This window comes from Canis lupus, chromosome 3 (assembly GCF_048164855.1).
Source record: "Canis lupus baileyi chromosome 3, mCanLup2.hap1, whole genome shotgun sequence".
Taxonomy (NCBI): Eukaryota; Metazoa; Chordata; class Mammalia; order Carnivora; family Canidae; genus Canis; species Canis lupus.
The window spans coordinates 10383173-10399794 of record NC_132840.1 but is presented as its reverse complement, the minus strand read 5'-3'; the positions used below and the strand labels follow the sequence as shown (position 1 = coordinate 10399794).

At 45.6% G+C, this 16622-nt stretch overlaps 1 protein-coding gene across 34 annotated transcripts in view; it reads right to left on the bottom strand.

Moving 5' to 3' along the window:
- ZFHX3 (zinc finger homeobox 3) overlaps nucleotides 1-16622 on the bottom strand; it is a 524735-nt gene that overhangs the window by 112521 nt on the left and 395592 nt on the right. The gene's annotated exons all lie outside the window — the stretch shown is intronic.

Here is a 16622-nt window from a genome sequence, read left to right as displayed (position 1 = left end):
AACATGACTCATGAGATGACACAAATTGCCAGCGGGCTTTGTTGTTATGTGACCTTCAGCAAGTCACCCTTCTTTCCTGCTTCACTGATAAAATCCGGATGGCGGTACTAAGAACCTACTTCGTGGCATCATCGTGAGGAACAGCGATGGCACATGGCTAATAATGACCAGGAAGCACTTTGTCTTTGTAGAGAGCTATATCACTTAACATTTAGAATAATGCCCACGGTTTCAGGTTGAGGAAGCATTCAGATTTCTAGCTAAGCTGAAGGCTGAACACATCCACTAATGAGCAGTGTCCTTCCCATAGAAACGTTGAAAGCTACTCAGTCTACTGAACAAAATGACTAGCAGTACATTAGTGAGAAGCTGATGCAGGTCTAGTTACCATGAAACCAGGGTCATCGCATTCAACATCTAATAAGCAGATTCTTAAGATCACAGAAATAAACCACAGCCAAGTGAGCTGACAACAACTGCATTTTGGTATAACGATTTCTTAGAAGTCCACAGTCTCCCCACAATTCAGAAAAACACAATCTCCTCAAAGACATGTGTCTACCATCTAGCCCAGCAGTCTGGAAGTATCTGGATGGTAACTATTTTAAACAGGCCCTGAGGACCATATGGCCTCTGCGGCAACTGCTGAACTCTACTCTCCTAGCACAAGAGTGGTGATGGGCAATAGGTAAAATAAGACATGTGGCCATGTTCCAATAAAACTTTATTTATAAAAATCAGGGGCTGGCTGAGTTCCCTCCTCTGGCAGGGACCTGCTGACTCTTGATGAAAAACTGTGAAAAACTTACTCATTTGGAGTATGAAAGAAGAGTAGAGAGAAGCACACACACACACACACACACACACACACACACACACACACTTTGTTGAGCCAAATAAGTTCCTTGCAACTTGTCAAAACACCGTAAGAGCAAGGCTTGCAAACTTGGTATTAAAATAAGCAGTTTCAAACCAAAGGCCAACAGTAACTCAAGCACCATTTAACTGGGAATTATGAAAGAAACTCAGCCCTTATGAAAGAAAGAAGGACAATTAAACTTCACCCCCTTGTTTTCATGCTTTCGAACGTAAGAACTTGTGTGTAGGTATGTTCTCTACCCGTGGCACTCCTTCTCAAAGTCTGCATCTCATTCTGCAAACACGTCTAATAATGCTGCATGAGTAAGTCAGGGTTATCCATTTATTCAGAACTAAACAATACCTGTGTGTGAGTCAACTTCTAACTAAGCTGATGAAGGAGTTACTAACAGCAAGAGGGTCGGTTACTTCTGTGCCGTCTAGTAGCTGAAAATAATGCAGGTTTGAAAAGCAAGGGAGCGAAATGAGAAGGGGGAAAAATAGGTCACTCTCATCCCCGTGTGTCTTCCCTGCTCATCCTGCTCTTACTTCCTGAGCGTCTCTGGGAAGGAGAATGCGAGCGACGATCCCGACATCTAACAATGAGAGTGGGTCAGGAAGTCTGGATTTAGAAAAAATAAAATATTTGAGTGTTTTCTCAATAACACCATCCCTGTGTATCTAGCCCTGCGGAGATTTCAAACGGTTTGGCTTTTCGTTAGTTCAAACGAGTCTCACCACTGCCTCCTTGTGAAATTAAGGGGAGGTAGATGCCTTTCCTGGGACAGAGAGACAGAGGGGGGAAGCCGGGGATAGCCAAGGGGCAGTCCCTGGGGGAGCCGGAAGGTATGAAGTGTGTGGCTCTCACTTCAAAAAATTCTTCATTAATGATTAACACTTGAGAAATCTTGTGAATTTCCCACACAGTTGAGATTTTTTTTCTTTTAGCTCTTTAAAAAAAGAAAATGACAAAGGGCTATCTGGCTGTACTGGGCCTAGTTAAGGCAGGACAGGTGCTTCCCCGCGCCCACGAATGTCACCCGCGTGGCCCCTGCGGGCACCTGCGCCACGCGCCGGGAGGGTGGCTGGGCGTGGAGGCCGGGGAAGCTGGGCCCGGGCCGCCTGGGCCTCCGGGCCTGGTTCCGAGCTGGTCGTGCCGTCCTCTGGCACCCCAGGAACGGCCCCGTACGAAGACCCTCCCGAAAACTGGGGCCCGCTGGGCCGCGCCCCGGAACACGGGGCGAGAGTGAGCTCGGCCGGCCTCGCGCCACGAGGGGGTCGGGGTGAACGTGGCTCCGTGAGGGAAGGCGGCTTAATTCTGCCAAGGAGTTAATGTTGGCTAATTGGTAGAAAAAGGTAAAATTAATGAGGACATTAACATAGCTATTTAAAAACAGCTCCATGTTTCTCCCATTGTAACACATGGAACTATCAGGAAGTAATTGAGGGAAAAGGACACTGTCAATTCTCAATTATCTGCATGAATGAAGTGCTCAGTGACACGGATAATCCAAGTCATTTACATTTGGATTTAGAAAGTAACATCTTTTTCCTTCGGAAAACTTACCTTCCTAATTACAGCTTGCCGAATGTGAGGGTGAGATCAGTTTACCTTCTCTGCCAAAGAAGAAGGCTGCGTGGGGGGCCCTGTCTGCAGGCGGGAGCTCTGGGCCCACCACGGATAACCCGAGGCAGACAACGTCGCCAAGGGTGGTGGCCCAAGGGGGTAGCCACTTGCCACTGGGCACTGTGTATGTTTAAATTAAATAGAATTAAATAAAATCAGGAGTGACACAAGCCACATCTCAGGTGCTCCAGGAACCCAGGTGACTCGTGGGGACCACGCTGGCCGGCACGGCTACAGAGCGGTTCCATCGTCACAGCAAGTTCTAGCGGGCAGCGTGACTTCCAGGCCCAGGGCAACCTCTGGGCAATCTGCTCCGTGGATTGAGCAGAAAGCTGGGTGGGGGGTCGGGAGCAGGGGAATGCAGGAGATGCTACGCTGCCATCTTCATGGCAACAAAAGGGACTCAGGATACCTGACCCTCTGGGCCAGTTTAATTCCAAGCCCTGCAAGGTAGACTCCGTCTCGGGAATAACATAAAATAAGCATTCCATTCCAAGTAAAATGAGGCTTTTTAATTAACAAAGCAGAAAGCGAGTGGGTAAAAGGCAAGGCAGGGAAGCCTGATTCTAAGCAAACACTGGCCATGAGCACCTGCACCCCGGTGGCCCCGCAGCCTGGGGCTGGCTGCAGGTAAACAGAGGCAGAGAGGGCAGCCCCGAGAGGCCCGCTCGGTAGGGGCCAGCTCAGGTGCCACTGGGAGTGGTGTCAGGCCCAGTGCCACTTCACATCCTCATTAATTATCTTGAAAGGAGAGGGTTAGTAAACAGCAAGTTAATTAAATTCTCAGATGATGCTAATTTCGGCGGCTTTAGAAAGACTGGCAAGGGCAGAGGCAATATAAATGGGACCTGGATGGGTTAGGAGCACGAGTGGAAAATAAAATGAAGCACCGGCTACACAAACATTGCTTTAAGTAAGTCTTCTGGAAGAGCCAAAGTATGTCTGAAAAGGATTCTATTTGGAAAACAGTTGTACTAAAATGAAAAAGTTCTGCAACGTCTGAGGCAGATAATCAGAATGGGAGGTTTTGGGGGTTTTTTTCAAGCTTTTCAAATTTTTTAGTAAAAGTGTTTATATGCACTTAGAAGAAGGTCTGGAAGGTACATCAACTGTGAAGAGTCGTTGCCTTGGAGAAGTACAATCACAGATGAGGGGACGGAGGGCTGAGGCTTCATATTCTTCTGCACCGATGAAACATCTCTCACACGAGCACACACTGTGAGGTTTTTAGTTGTTTCTGTCTGGTTTCTTAAGCCTTTTAGTTTGAGATCATAGAGAGGAGGTACAAAGAGTTCCCACATGCCCTTCACTCAAGTGTCTGTACTGTTAACATCTTAGGTCTGGCCAACTGGGACACTCCTCAAAACCAACAGACATTGGTGCAATACTACTGTTGAAAAGCATACTTTATTCAGATTCCACCCATTTTTCTGTTCACACCCCCATTTAGTCCCTGGATCCAAACCAGGATCCCATACTGCATTTAGCTGCTGCACCTGTTCCAATCCCTGACAGTTCCTCTGTCTTCTGGGACCCGGACACCTTCAAAGACCTCTGGTCCGGTATCTAGAGCAGCTCTCACTCTGGGTTTATCTGATGTTTTCTTGGGATTACAGCGAGGTTCTGGGTTTTGGAGAAGTACCCTTCCCACGGCATCATCTCAGGCCGATGTGACATCTACAGGACTGATCTGTGCTCACGCTAACCTCCATCACTTAGTGAAGGAGGGCCCCTTCCTCCCAGGCTCCTCCATGGGCAAGTTACCCCTTTTTCAATTCCATATTGTATTCATCAGAAATGAATCATGTGGTCCAGCCCACACTCAAGAGGAGGGAAATGAAGCTCCCAGCTTCTGGTTATGATGGTGTTAAAATAAAAATAAAAATATCTTGTAACACAGATAAGCTTCTCCAGGCAAAAAGAAGTATCTAGTGAGAATGTCTGTCTCAAAAGTCGGAGAGTTGCTGCCATTGTTTTGAACCCTTGGGTTCTCCATGACATAGATGAATCAATGCCCACAGCTGCAGAGTCCTTGCAATAAGCCAACTGCAATATTATCTCATTCAACACCCTGATTAAGAGGATGTGGCGGCAACATTACAACAATCAACTCCAAATCACAGGTCGGGAAATGTGGCACAAAAAGGTCAAATTTCCTGCTCATATTAACACAGTCACTACGTCACAGGGGGATTCAAACACAGGTCTCTTGGCTCTAAATACTGCACTGTCTAAAGAGCTCTGTGCTCTCCTGCTTCTCCATATACAATTCCAAAATTTCAAGCTAGTCAAATGAAGCAGCAAAGTGTAACAGAGAGTGACCCGGAGTAAGATGTCAAGAACCAAATGGGATACATACAGGCTTCTCTAGAGAGAGTCATACTCATCATGGCATTCAGGGCATCGACAAATCCGGCATGCTCGGAGGGAGTCTCCAACAGAAGGCAGTGGTCCTTACAGTGTGGCAAGAAATACAGAGCACCTGAGCTCTGCACTCCCCATCAATAGGTATGCAAGATGCTCAACATCCAATGACCACGATGCTTACTACTACCCCAGCCCCTGTCACAGACCAAGCCAGGAACTGTCTCCTCCAGTAACAATATCTTCTGAGGTTCACGGTGACAGAGACAGCAACAAAGCAGAGGGCAGGGTTGGAGCAAGTCTGTCTGGCTGTGTAGAGAGAAGATGCCAAGACACAAAGAGACCGCCAGCCCAGTCAGAGGTGGGGAAACTTAGCCCAAGAGCCCCCGAGATCTGTAACATGGGCTGGTTTAATCCCAACTGTTAACGATTTCATATTCTGACATCAAAAAGAAACAAGGAAATGAGCTACTTCTAGAAAGATAGGGAAGTGTGGATAAGAGCTGCTACTTCCCCCCAAGTACCCACATGACTCAATTCCCACATTGATCTTGACCATTACCCTTTGCCACACAGAAGAAACATGAAGAAGTAAGCAGGAAGCAATAACTGCCCCCTTCCTGGATGTCCACCCCACAGTCTCCTCCAAATATCTGGCATTCATTTCTACTGGTCTTAAGCCTGCCTTGGTTTGTCCTTTGTTTCAAGTGCAAATATGTGCCTTTAAAATGACATTAACAGGGCAGCCCGGGTGGCTCAACGGTTTAGCGCTGCCTTCGGCCCAGGGCGTGATCCTGGAGACCCGGGATCTAGTCCCACATCAGGCTCCCTGCATGGGGCCTGCTTCTCCCTCTGCCTGTGTCTCTGCCTCTTTCTCTCTCTGTCTCTCGTGAATAGGTGAATAAAATCTTAAAAGAAAAATTAAATAAAATGGCTCTAACAAAGGAGGACAACACGCATATTATTCTACCCCCACAGCAAACCCACCTCATGAGTGGGCAGAGAGCAGATCATCCACGACTGCCTAGCGTCACAGAACAGTGGGGACGGCCCATGGCTCGTCTCTGGAGCTGAGTGTCCCAGTCAGCACTGCTGCCCTCTGAGAAACATGTCCACCAAGCTAGAGCTTACGGAAGACAACTGCCTCCTCTCAGGACAGAGTCTCAGAAACGTAAAAGCCTTATACCTATTTTATTAAGTGCAGAGAAGAGTTGTTCTCAGCAGCTGATACCTGAGTGCTCACTACATGCCAAGCACGGTTCTATCGAAGGGCTGTTCTAAAAAGAAACAGGACGTAGTGCCAACCACCCCACAAGTAACTCCTTGACATGTCAATGTATTCTCTATCACACACTACACTTCAGTGTTTTACATCATCCAGACAAGATAAAGCAGCATTCAAGAGGGACACATTTCCTAACTCTTAGTGGTGCCAAAACCTGAGAATTATGGCCTGGAGCATTATCTGTGGCAAAAAAATAAAAAATAAAAATAAATAAACCCAAAGTCTTTGAGCAGATATTCGTAAGCACCGAGAAACGCAATGAATCCCTAGAAATAAACACAAGTTCACCAAGTACAGAACAATAGACTGACTTCTTTCCTTAACACTGTCCCTCTCTGCCTCTTCCTTCCCAATAATGCCCTTACTGCTACTATTACTAATATTGAACTGGTAGGTCAGGGGACTATCAGAGGGGGTCTATTAACACGGCATGTGGTCTCTCATGACATACCTTTGAACAGTCTGTGGATGGAATGATGTGATTCTTTTTTTTTTTTTAAGATTTTATTTATTTATTCATGAGAAACACAGAGAAAGGGAGGCAGAGACATAGGCAGAGGGAGAAGCAGGCTCCAGGTAGGGAGCCCGATGTGGGACTCGATCCCGGGTCTCCAGGATCATCCCCTGGGCCAAAGGCAGATGCTTAACTGCTGAGCCACCCAGGTGTCCCAGGAGGATGTGATTCTAGGATGGCGAGGTGTCTCTGCATCTCAGGATACGAACCCAAAGAACAGTGATCATGCATCAAAGTCAACCTGGGGCAAAAGGTCTACAGGGGATCATCACTATCAATTGGACTTCTCTTATCTAACATTTCTAATGAGATGTGCATAGAGACAGGAGTCATCCCCGTCAATAACCAAAAAGACTTTTCTAAAAGCCACAGGAAAGAATAAATAGATAATTAGAAAACATTTTAAAAAGGAGACTAAGGAGAATTATTATATTTTAACATCAGGCAGTACAACACTAAAAGAAGTTCTGTATGGTCCCAAGTCAAGGCAAATTAATGGAACAAGAGAAAGTCTAGGACCAGATCCAAATACGAATGCAGCGTGGGATATGGTGGCATTTCTAAATACTGCAGGAAAGGATGGGTGGATTGCTTAGTCAATGGGGCTGGGATAGACAACTAATTGAGAAAAAATAATGAACACAGAAGAATCCTTGCCTCACAATATATACCAAAACAAACTCCAGATGGATCATGGAGTTTAGTGTCAAAACATTAAATCACAAAAGAACTAAATGGGAATATAAGTGAACCTGATCTTGGCAGGGTAAAGGGATTTCTAAGATTAACAAAAGGGAAGGAAGCAGAAATGAAAAGATCTGACGAGGTACAAAATATTAAACTCAGAAATCTCAACTCCTATCATGAACAGTACAAAACCACGATTGGGTGAAGGAGGCTGTGAAACTCTTAAGAGCACATACGGGGCAGCCCCGGTGGCTCAGCGGTTTAGCGCCGCCTTCAGCCCAGGGTGTGATCCTGGGGGCCCGGGATCGAGTTCCACGTCGGGCTCCCTGCATGGACCTGCTTCTCCCTCTGCCTGTATCTGTGCCTCTCTCTCTCTGTCTCTCATGAATAAATAAATAAAATCTTTTAAAAAAAAAGTAAGAGCACATATGTGTTTCACATCTTTGATATCAAAAGGGCACTTTTAATTTGTTTGTGTATATTATGTATTTACTAAAATTTTCTTTTTACTAGTGAAAAACTGAAAATAACCTGAAGACCAAACAGAGGGGAAGCTAAATAAATCATGGTACTTTCATACGTTGGTGCGCTGTGCAGCTATTAAACATCATATGGTAGGAAAATATTGATATCAAAAAAACAAAAAAACAAACACCGTGAAGTTCTTAAAAGCCATTTACAAGACATACATACATCATCATTTAAATTCTACTAGATAATATCATGTGCACAGAAAAGGCTAATATGTTCAAAATTAGAGCCATCTTTGAAGAGTGAGATTAGGGATGATTCTTTTTTGTGTTTCTCCACATTTTCAGAAGTTTTGTTTTACAATGGACAAGGAATGTTTCTGAACTCAAAAATAAAAAAATAAAAATAAATTTTAAAAATATGTAAATATGACCACTGTCCTATCATATTTCCAGATAGGATACAACTGAAAGGGCGGCCAACTAATGCACTGAAACAGCACAATAAACAGGATGAAAGAAAGAGCAATTTACATTAAGTCCTGTGTCCTCAGGGCTGGCAGACAGGGAGACTCGGTTTAATTGTCAGTTCTATGAAAACGAAGGCACTGACCAGACTGATCAGTTCAGGGGACCGCAGGTTCCACTGGAGCCAAGGGTCTGACCTGGCCTTTTTTTTTTTTTTTAAGTTTTTTTTTTTTTTTTTTTAAGATTTATTTATTCATGAGACAGAGAGAGAGAGAGAGAGAGAGAGAGGTACAAAGACACAGGCAGAGGGAAAAGCAGGCTCCTCAGGGAGCCTGATGCAGAACTCGATCCCAGATCCCAGGATCACGACCTGAGCTGAAGGCATCCACCCAACTGCTGAGCCACCCAGACACCCCTTGATCTGGCTTCTTAAGAAAAGAATAAAATCTCAATGGTTAAGCATCTTCTTTATTCAAGAAAGGAGAAAGACTGTAATGAAACAGTGAGGTCTCAGTAAGAACACCACATCCCATAATGAGCACCATCACTCAGGAGACACGCAATTCAGTGTTAGGAGATGGGGATGCTAAGGAGTTTGGAAGCCGCTTCATAGCAAGAATCAGTTACAAATGCTAGGGATGTGTACTCTGTCCAATAGAGAGGGTTCCTGCAACAGTAACAACTGACAAGAGAGGGTGGGGTGCTTGGCGAAATGAACTATGGTACCTTCACACCTGGGTACACTGTGCAGCTGGTAACAATCACACAGTATAAAAATATTTAGTGACATCCAGAAAAGCACACAGAGCCAAGTTTAAAGAAGCCACTTACAAAAGCAAATGATACAGACAGTATCATTTACATTCTACAAAATAATAGTATCATCAGGAAGACTGTGGTACCAGAGAGGAACAGCAAACAATAGTCTCTGCCCTTGCAGGGAAAGAAACAGACTCTACCCCAACAGAAAGGATTTTTTCCCAATGAGAGGTATCCCTAGGCTCACTGATGTAAAAAAAAAAAAAAAAAAAAAAGGTGGAAAACATTCAAAGAAACTTGAAGACCATTGTTTTGAAGTATTTTTTAAAAGATTTTATTTATTTATTCATGAGAGACACACACACACACATAGAGGGAGAGAAAGAGAGGCAGAGACACAAGCAGAGGGAGAAGCAGGCTCCATGCGGGGACCCTGATGTGGGACTCGATCCCAGGACCCCAGGATCACACCCTGAGCCAAAGGCAGACGCTCAACCACTGAGCCACCCAGGTGCCCCTGTTTATTAGTATTTTTACAAAATATTCCTTCATCAGCATCAATATTTCCTAAACGCCCTTCAAGGCCAAGGTAAATGAGGAGCTTGCTAGAAACACAGATCCCTTTTATTTCCCCAGCCCACACACTCAAATCATGGGCAGAACCCCAGAATCTCTGCTTCAAAGAATGAGAACCCATACCTGATTCTCATGCACAGATATGGGAACTCTTGGGAAGGTGATGTCTTTAATAGATTTTAAGAAATGATATCTGGTTGCTGTTGTTTTTTTTTTTTTTAAGGCAACATAGAAAGGGAAAAAAAGGTAACAAATCACCAAATTCTATCACCGAGGTAAACACTTTTGGCCAACACCCATCTTGACACCTCTAATCTATACACACAATCTATCACAATTTTACATACATGGAATAATCCGTATAGAGAACACTTTTCTCCTATGTTAGAGCCATCTATCTTTCCCACTAAAAACTACAGAAGCACCATCATCTTTAATAGCTGCACAGAAACCCACAGGACTTGCTGTCATTTTAACCAGTCCAACTGACCATCTTACCAAATTAATAAAACAAATTAACAATGAAGAGTGTTTCAGACTTATCAATGCCCGGAAGTCAGAGGGCCTCACCAAACAACGAGCCCAATTTACATTTGGACAGGCACTGGCAAAACATGACACTACGCTCAGTGTTCCCCACCAGGACACAGGAATGAGCCTCTGGATTCCCTCGTGATTAGGAACAGGATCAGTGTAAAATAAGCATCTAGGGAGGAAAGGGCCACTCTGTGTGTTACCTGCAGAGCAGTTTCCCCAAGAGGAAGAAGACAATTTGCTTAGGTCGTAAAGCCAATCGAACAAAACTCAGAGGAAACGCCTCACAGAATGTGCCACAATTCTCTGGCCTCCTAACTGCAGAGGCCAGCTGTGACTTACCGTCCCCCATCCTCCTCCTTCCATCACACCCCACCACTGTGCTCAGACAACAGGACGGAAACAGGGCAAGAGATGAGTAAAGCCTCTGGGAGATGCAGCTGCTAGAAACTTGGACAAGTTCTTCATGGAAATGTGACCATGGTTACTTCCTTCCAGAACTCCACGGCCAAAAACATAACCAGCTTTTTTCTTTTCTTCAAAAGGCATGAGGCATTGCTCAGGAAATAGGGGACACACAGGGCTTAGGCAAGAGACCAGGCAGGTAGCAAAGAGGAGGACAAAGAATTGAGAGGGAATTTGGTCTGCCCGGGTGTGACCTGACAAAGACCTGGGGGGGGGGGGGGGCACATCAGAGGGAATCTTGGACCGTGGGCTATCTCTATTCCCTAATAAAGTCATTGGCCACCAAGAGGACAGGCATGACAGAGATGCAGACACAGCATGGCCTCTCCCCAGTGCTTCCATGGGGCCAATGGCCACTGAACGTGCAGAAAGGAGTCAAGGTGTTTTGAGGGAGAGGCCCAGGGCCCAGGGCATTTGGCCCAGCTCCAGCCCTCATGTGCTTGTGATGCATGCTGGTTCCAGGCCCCAGGAAGCTGGCTGGGGCCTTGTCCTGAGCAAGACGGCAGGCCTCTGCTGGTTTCCTAGCAACCTTCACAGGCAACATCAGAGGCAAGGCCATCTAGGGAAAATTTTAAACGGCCACATGCACAGATGCAAAAGTTAAAGCAGGCCCAACTCCCATCAGGGAGGCAGCTCCAAAGCCAAGCTCCAGAGAAGAGTATTTTTGGGGATCCACTATGGAGGTGGTTGTACCTGCTTATCCCCAGCTCTGCAGCGGGTGCAGAGCACAGCCACACCTGTGAGCCCTTGCCCCTCCCCCACGGGATAGAAACAACAGACGAGTTTCCATATCCCAAGGTTGCGGTAACCCCAAGTGCACATCTGATGGTCCTTTTGAGAACTCAGACCCCGAGCAATGACACTGAGCACTCTAGCTTAACTGTTCTCCCCTGCACCCAAATTCTTCTCTCTGCAATTACCTGGACAAGCCCACTCCCACTGGTGTCACCTGCTTCTCAGTGGATTTTAGCTCTCAGTCATCCCCCCACTTACCCCAGTAGGACTGCAAGGCCCATCCCATGTTGCCAGCCCAGGTCCACCTGTTCCAGACAAACGACCTTCCCTTTGACCACCATCCCTTGCTCCTTCTCTCTCAATCTGACTTTATCACATTCTACTCGATCCATTATGCCAAGGATGCCAAGTGGGAGGTGACAAGTGAGAGGAGAACTCTTCCTTAGTGTATGCTACATGTAGGCCAGCCTTAGAGTCACAGCAAGGAGAGCCATCTTGCCACCTTCAACACAGGGACTGGAGTAAAAATGAGGGCTGGTGGGGCCCCTGGGTGGTTCAGTTGGTTAGGGATCTGCCTTCGGCTCAGATCATGATCCCAGAGTCCTGGGATTGAGTCCCACGGAGCCTGCTTCTCCCTACCCCTCTACTCCTCCTCACCCTGCTCTCTTGTTCTCTCTCTCTCTCCAATACTAAATAAAATCTTAAAAAAAAAAAAGTACTAGACACACATGTGTGTGGCCAAGCCCATTTTATGTCCTTAGATAATGCACTGCCAACTCCACGTGCTCTCCCACTGCCTGGTTTTTATCTATGAAACTGTTCTGTGTGATCAGATATTCATCATAAGACGTTCACTTTAGAATACTATGTGCTATGCAGTTTTTATAACTCCTTCACCTCGATCAGGATACCCTACGCTATGAACTCCGGGAGGCACACAGCTCCATTTTACAGATGACATTAAGGCCCGTGTTCAGGGGCTGGTACATGTCAGAGCTAGGAACAGAACGGAATCCCACCTTCCGATCCATCTTCCTGTTGTGTCCATACCAGGGTCCTTAGCATGTTTATCACCCAGAGGTGATAAAGCCACTAGAAGACTGATGAAATTAGCAGTGTCTTACAGTCTAAGACACTACACCATATAAAAAAATACAGCACATATATACACACATCTGTGTATATGTGCGTATGTTTATATGCATATGTGTGTGTTGGGTTTTTTTTAGATTTTATTTATTTATTCATGAGAGACACAGAGACAGGCCAAGACACAGGCAGAGGGAGAAGCAGGCTCCCTCTGGGGAGCTTGATGTGGGACTCGATCCCAGAACCCTGGGTTCACATCCTTAGCCGAAAGCAGACACTCAACCGCTGAGCCACCCAGGCGTCCTGTATATGTGTATTTAAGTCGTATACATGTTGTCTATAATGTTCATCAGCCGGTATCTATCCACCTGGATGTCACAGATAAAAGCTATAGACAGATGTACTCTTATCTTTGATATATCAGAACTCCTCACTTCATTTATAAAATTAAAATACTATGTTCGTGATTTCCAGGGTCCCAATTTCTATTGCCCCAATTCGGCCAGGGAGTTGGTCTCCAAGGCTGTTTCAGACACCCCACAACAAAGAGAAGCACCAGTCACCCCGGAATTGAAACTATTCCCCAGCCGGCGACACGGCTTCCCAGATCTCTGTCCTGACCTCATCAATCTCAAGTCTCTTCTCCTCGGTAGAAGATGAAGTGGGAGCTAATGAAAAAGCCAAGGAAATCAGCACCGCTAAGAAAATGCCAATACTCATTCGAAATCAACATAAACAGTTGACTGTTTTTATCCTACTTTGAATTGCTTTCGTCCTTCCCGAAGGGCCTCCGGGGCAGGATCACGTCTTTATGTTCTGTATAACGCCTGCTTCACAGCGCTGTTACTCATTAAGTGTCAAAATAATAATTATCCCGGATGGAGAATTCACAAGTGGGTTAGTCATCGGCCGTAACGGGGCTAGCTCGCACTTGCCCCAGGCACGCAAGTTCAGCCCGCAGAATATTCTAAAACAGACTATTCTTTCTTCTGGTTATTTATTTATTTTCTAGCCTCAAGGAAAAGGCTCGGAGTTTCTCTTCTGGAGCTGGTTTCAACAGGTTAAGCCTCTTGGAAGCCACAGAAAACAATTTTCACTTTGTAGTTCATCACAAAAACCTGAATGACTTTAGATTCCACCGAGCTAATGCTCAACGCTCCTTCTTCCCTCCGACCCCACGCCTCTTAGTGATGACACCTCAGGAGCAAGTGTGGTGGCTTCCTAGGAGAGCTCCAATAAGCCCGCTTACCTGTAAGAATAGCCATCGATGACAAAACTACGGTGGCGGAAAGAGTACTAGAGCCCAAAGGGTCCTAACCAATGCTTCTCATTCCTGACTTCGCGCCACTGCTTATAAGGTTTTGACGTAAGTGGTCTCAAGCCGGCCGAGAGGATGTCGCTCTGTTCCGGGGTGGCGGTGGGTATTCTCCGGGAGAAAAAGGGTGGGGTGGCAATGATGCAGCAGCCTATGGGCTGGGGCTGGGGGTGTAACTACAACGCCAGCCTTAAAAAGCCAACAGGCTGTTGAATGCCAAGCCTGCACTATTAATTTGCATATGACATTAATTTTGCTGTCAGTGTGTTAATGTGTGATTAATTCTGTCATGGGTTGGAGCAAGGAGAATTAGTTAATTGTCAGAAACCCTTCTCATTCACTCTCATCACTGCCCCCCCCCCACCTCTCTCTAACTTCCCCGTTTTTCTCTCATTAAATGAACCTCCTGGGTTTTCTTCCTCAAGGTACTTCTCTCCTATGGGACTGTAATCCCATCTCCTCTGCTCTTTCTATAAGTCCATTTTCAGACCCCAGAAGTGAGAACGCAGATAGGCCAGGCACACCTCACCCCAAACACACACACACACACACACACACACACACACACACACCCCGCATGCACGACTGAACTTCTTCCAGGCAGGCGCAGGGGTGCTTGGGGAAGGTCTTACAAAAGGGACACACAGGTCCCATTCATATCCGTGGTCCACTGCCAATGCCAGCGATACCTGTATGCATTGTACAATCCACTGTTTGTGTGCTATGCAAATAACTGTAGGGCTGGAACAAGTTGGAATGTGGAGTTAACACAAAGCCATTGCTGTGCTATAGAAATGGGTTAGTCGGCTGCCCACTTGGCCTTGCTGCCCATAAACTAGCTGACTTCTTCCTTCTGAACAAGCACTGGCCACCACCAGTGCAGTTTCATATTCAACGTGGCCATCATTGAGTCCAGGACATTTTTTACTCTGACGTTATTCCATCACCTAGCTAGCTAGCAATGCTTATTTTAATAAAGTTCAATAGAAAGAATCTCAAGGCCCCTAATTCTATTAAGGGCAAGCAAATTCTAAAGCCCCCTGAGTGTCAGGAACCTTCAGGGAGTATGAGCACGTTGCAGGTGAGATTAAACACCCCCAACAATAGCGGCAAAAGTTAAGTACACATGCCGCTGGTCAAGGATGGGTGATTCTGATGATGTATCTCCCAGCTGTCCCAAAACACGGCCCACACCTGTAAGCACCTACCCCGCTCCTGTGTTTCTTCATTACCTTTCATTACACATTGAGTTGATTTTTTAAAATTATTTTTTGTTTTAGTAACCTCCACATCCAAAGTAGGGCTCAAACTCATGACCCCAAGATCAAGAGTCACATGCTCTAGTGACTAAGCCAGCCAGGTAACCCTAAGTTGCCTTTATTTTTGAAGGAATAAGGGCGAAGAAGGAGGAAAGAGGGAATGAAAGCCAATTCACTGATTCGCCCCACCTTCAACGCTACAATCATCCAGAATTCTTCTCATTTATGAGGCTGAGAAACCAAGTGTCACCCTCTGACCACTGGTGAGGGGGCTGGAATGGGTGCCAGCCAAGGGCAGCAGTGACTACAAGTTTTATATCCTCTGGAAGACATAAATGAAAAGAGACAGAGCCTGCTTCTGCCCACTCCTTAGCAAGTTAGAGAAATACATTTCAATTTATTGAAAGGGACCCTAAATTTGTCTGAAAGCATGTTATCAACAATTAACTTAGATTCACTTCAGTAACGAGGAATTAGGTAACTGAGGCCTATGTACATGTTGTAAACCACATTTTATGAATTTTTTTTTTTTTAAACAAAGCACAAGGCTCATTTTCTACCTGGGCAGTCAGTGCTTGTTTTAATTTGGAAAAATATAAATATCAATTGGAACTCTTTAAGGTTTTTATTTATTTATTATGAGAGACACAGAGAGAGAGAGGCAGAGACACAGGCAGAGGGAGAAGCAGGCTCCCTGAGGGAAGCCTGATGCAGGACTCGATCCCCGGACACCACCAGGATCATGACCTGAGCCACCCACAGGCGACCTGGAACATTTTTTAATTAACAAAGAGTAATATTCTTATGAGCCTCAACTGTTTTCATGTCTTATCATTTTATTTCATGTATACTCTTACAACTAAACTCTGACTAGATGCTGAAGAGAAACCAGGTAAAATTTCTCATAGGAGTCAACTAAACAGTGTTCTTAGGCAATGTGTATTCTCTCTTTCTCTCCCTCATTTGGTTCCACCTTCCCACTCACTTCCTTCCCCCAAGTAATAAAAGCCAAATAAATCCACAGAAGAGGCAAAAGAAGAGTCATCTGCAGCAACCCCCTTTGCAAACACACTTGTTGGGATTACCCACTTTTCAAAGAATTTTTTGAGCACTTATGGAAGTTACCCGAGAAAATCAACGAGGTGGAAGTGTCTCTGATCAACAGGAATCCGGGTCCCTTCTTCCTTTTCAGATTATGGGTAGCTCTAATTGCTTTAATCTGGGCATTATTCACACATGAAACTGGAATTACTCAGCACGTGGGAAAGAGGTCCCGACCACCCATGGCCATTAGAGATCCCATGACATTTTTGTAAGTCAGCCAAATTCCAACACAGACAGCAGGCCAAGCAGTTGCTGTGTTCAGAAGAGGGAAGCAACTGTGTGCCCCTTCTGTGCCAAGCAGGAACCAACTTTCCTACGTCTGGTCCATTCTTATGTGACTACTGACAATGTCATCCCGGCCAAACTCCTCTGGGCATAACACATCGAATCTCAAAATGGCTAATTCCAACTTTTTTGAGCCTTGATATTCTACATCCAAAGGACCACCAGGAAACTAGCTCCTCCAGAGTTACTCGTGTTAAAGGAGAGTCTCAAACAAGGGGAAGAGAAGCT